Source organism: Cyphomyrmex costatus, unplaced genomic scaffold (assembly GCF_001594065.2).
Source record: "Cyphomyrmex costatus isolate MS0001 unplaced genomic scaffold, Ccosl1.0 scaffold277, whole genome shotgun sequence".
In the NCBI taxonomy this organism is placed as follows: Eukaryota; Metazoa; Arthropoda; class Insecta; order Hymenoptera; family Formicidae; genus Cyphomyrmex; species Cyphomyrmex costatus.
Window position 1 is genome coordinate 1 of NW_017276877.1, and position 4,350 is coordinate 4,350.

A 4,350-nucleotide genomic window follows, 5' to 3' on the forward strand; every position below is an offset into this window, starting at 1 on the left:
CATAGTTCAGGTGGCAAGTTTGGCACGTAAACGCTGTTTTTTCGACAATTTCCCTGGACTATATATCGCTTTTGTGTATTCTGAAATCCTTGGCAGTCCTCTATCAAATACCGATCGTTTCCTAACGGCTCTTTTATCTCATACGGGCCTCGATATTGCGGTATTAATATTTTGGAAACGCCTGGCGTGTTGTCAAAATTTCTTAGCATAACTAGGTCGCCAGTTTTATATCGCCGTGTCGCTTTGTGTTTACTATCATAGTAAGCCTTATGATATTGTTGCGCTTTTTCTAATTTATGCCTTATCGCGACTGACATCTAGATTTCGAGTAGAGGGATTAATGTTATTGTCTACAAATTCGCGAACGTGATCAGCACATGATCCTCGCTGTTCGATACCGAAAACCAACTGGGTCGGGCTGTATCTCGTAGACTTATTCAGTGTATTATTCACCGCATGTTCTACCTCGCCTAACACGCTGTACCATCGTTTTCCGCTACTATTCTCACTAAGCTTAGAGAATTATTGGAGTAATAATACGATTCATTCGCTCCACCTGCCCGTTAGCCTGTGGTGAACCAGTTGCTATTTTGATGTGCCGAATGTCTCGCTGTTTCAAAAACGCTTCAAACTCACTTGACGTGAACGAACTGCCGCGGTCGGACACAAGCACTTTAGGAAATTTGCTGAAATTTTGGAAGAATCTAGTCAGATGAGCGATAACTTCGCTAATCTTGGTAGTCTTAATAGCGTGTAATTGAACGAATTTGGAAAAGGCATCCACTATTACTAATACATGTTTCTTACATGCAGTTGGCTTGTCTATAGGCCTCAGATGATCAACATGTATTGTTTCAAAAAGGACTTTACACTTCGGGTACAAAGTGCCCTCTGGTTTGCCGCTTGAAGGCGAAAAGGAAATACACTTCAAGCAGTATTTTGTGTTCCTCACACTTCGCTTTCCGCTGGGGAAACCAATAGGTATTCTTTATCATTTCCAGCATTTTGTCAACCCCGAGATGGCTCATCTCGTTATGATACCTGAATAAAACGTGAGGCTCCATTTGCTCCGGAACAACAAAAAGCAACTGGCTATCATGTTTCTTATAAACCAACCCGTCTCGCAATTCGTAATGGGGATCCTCCTTCTTTTCTAATTTATCTACTAACTCTTTTATCTTTGGATCCTTATTTTGCAAAACCATGAGATTCCATTCGAAAGGATTATCTTCGATCACTAAGATACCGAAAGACCGACTTAGTGCATCGACATGTTTCATTCGTAAACTTTGGTTGTGTTTTACTTTAAAGTCGAATTCCTGCAGCTCGAGACTCCATCTGGCAATTCGAGCATTTATATCTCGTTTTTCTAGTGTTTTAGTTACCGCGCTACAGTCGGAAACAATAGTAAATGATATTCCCTGTAAATAACTGCGAAATCTTCTCAGCGAATATACGATGGCTAGAGTATCCAGCTCGAAACAATGGTACCGGGATTCGGGCTCGGTCGTTCGTCGACTAAAGTAGAAAACGGGATGCAGCTTATTATTATTCTGCCACTGTAACAATATTGCACCGAATCCCAAAGAACTCGCATCGCAGAGCAGTTCCGTCTGCAACTTGGGACTGTAAATCGCTAATATAGAAGCACTAACTAATTTATTCCTTAGTGTTTGAAAAGCGTCCCTTTCTCTTTTTCCGAACACAAAACTGGCATCTTTTCTAAGCAAATCATACAACGGCTTGGCTATTATCGCAAACTTTTCGATAAATTTACGAAAATACGACGCCAGCCCTACAAAATTATGTACCTCTTTGATCGATTTTGGTTCCGGAAATGCTTGTACCCCCCTAATATCGCTGTCCGTTGGGTATACCCCTTCCTTCATGATTATGTACCCCAAATACTCTATTTTATTGAGCAGAAAGGAGCTCTTTTCAGAACGTAACTCGAGCTTATTTTGTACTAGCGCCCTAAATACCTTTTCCAACGTCTTAAAGTGCGCGTCTATTAGCAACTCATCCGTCAAAAGCCTTCTAAAAAGAGAGTAACCGGCAAGGTTAAGATAACTCAACGAGACTATTAAATATCGAAAGTATATTATATTTGAATAACATAAACGAAAGTTCGCTAAAATTCGCGTTGCGGAACATAACAACATGGCGCCTGAAAGGCGCGTCGCGATTGATTTACGTTTCATTTTTTTCATATCGATAATACAATGAAAATGAACAAGTCAGTAGTGAATTTTATTCAGAAAATTGTGCTCTTTAAGGTGATATTTTTATACTTCTGTAATATGAAGTCTGAGATGCAAAATTTCGCCGAAATAAATTTTTTTCTAAAAATGTTGCGAGTTTTGTGTGCTATATTACAATATAACTTTGTTGTGTTACATTTTCGTAAAAAAATGTTCAAACAAAAGTTGTAGAGCACATTTTTTTACATAAGAATACATACGTGCAATATTTCCAAAACCATCATCACTGCAAAAATCATTATACATGGAAAAATGGATTACTGCACTTTTCTTACTATTTGTTTGTGCATCGTTTCTATCTATTTTCGTTACATAAGATTTTCTTGCTTTTAACAGCGATTCATAAACTATATTTAAATAATGTTTTTAATATATTAAAATAAAAGCAGTTTCGCCGATAAAAAATATTGTTTAATCCTTTTTATTAATCAAATAGGAGAGATTCGTACAAGAGAACATTTTTCAGTAGTCTGAATTTTTTATCAAAATTATATGGACTGATTCGGCTGATTATTTATCACATAGGAAAAAGCATGAGGCATACCGAATTCCGACGAGTGCCTGTATTTTTTGGATTATAAGAGCGTATTATCTGTCCTGTAAGAAAATCGTTCAATTGTTTTCTCCATGTAGGCGGCTTCGTTTCTCGCAAGAGAAATAGTTTTCGTTTTAGTACAAGACTAGATCAATATTTGACGAAAAAAACTTAAAAAAAAAAAAAATTAAAAATACAAAAAAATGCACTTTATAAGCCCAACTCGAGACCTTCCCGCGGTAAAGTGCATTAGTAAATTTTTTAATTGAAGCTAACCGAGCTCTGGCTGAAAAAAATTATTGTCATATTATTAAAAATGTGTGTGACTAATATCTATACGGTTTAATTATTTAAGAAGTTTAAGAATAGTTATTAAACAACAAAATCGTATCTAACTAAAATATAACTAAACCGTACAGAAATTGTGCACAAATATTCCGAATAATAAAAAATGTCAGTAATCCGTGTCATTATTTCTCATCGTTCTTGAATATTAATCGCAATAATGTTGACGGAAATCATTGTCGGGCTGCATGGCTCTCGACATTTGCGCATGGTATTGCCGAATATTGCTGACGCACCAACATTTTTTCATGTATAATGATTTTTGCAGTGATTCGATGGTTTTGGAAATATTGCACGTATGTATTCTTATGTAAAAAAATGTGCTCTACAACTTTTGTTTGAACATTTTTTTACGAAAATGTAACACAACAAAGTTATATTGTAATATAGCACACAAAACTCGCAAAATTTTTAGAAAAAAATTTATTTCGGCGAAATTTTGCATCTCAAACTTCATATTACGGAAGTATAAAAATATCACCTTAAAGAGCACAATTTTCTGAATAAAAATTCACTACTGACTTGTTCATTTTCATTGTATTATCGATATGAAAAAAAATGAAACGTAAATCAATCGCGACGCGCCTTTCAGGCGCCATTTTGTTATGTTCCGCAACGCGAATTTTAGCGAACTTTCGTTTATGTTATTCAAATATGATATACTTTCGATATTTAATAGTCTCATTGAGTTATCTTAACTTTGCCGATTCAGTCACGAAAATGAGGGTGAGTTGCAGGCCTATATCGTTTTAGTCGCTATCAGTATATCATCCATATATATACAGTAACTTGACCCTCCGCGATGACCTCAGCCAATGCCTCATTAATGAATCGCTGGAATCGCTGGGGTCCAATTTTCAGACCAAACGGTATTCTCAAGTACTCGTATTGCCTCTTGGGTGTGACAAATGCCGTGTATTTTACTGCTTCCGGGGCCATCGCTATATGGTAGAATCCATCTTTTAAATCCAGTTTACTAAAAAACCTTATCTTTAAATCTGTCAAGTAGATATTCTATTAAGGGGAGAGGGTAATTATCGCGAACCATTGTTTTATTGAGTGCACGATAATCAACGCACATGCGCGTTTCACCATTCTTTTTTTTCGTCAGCACTATTGACGACGCAAACTCGAATGTGCTTGGTCGGATAATTTCCCTCTCTAACAACGACGTTAATATTTCTCGCACTTTTTCTTTATCTGCATAAC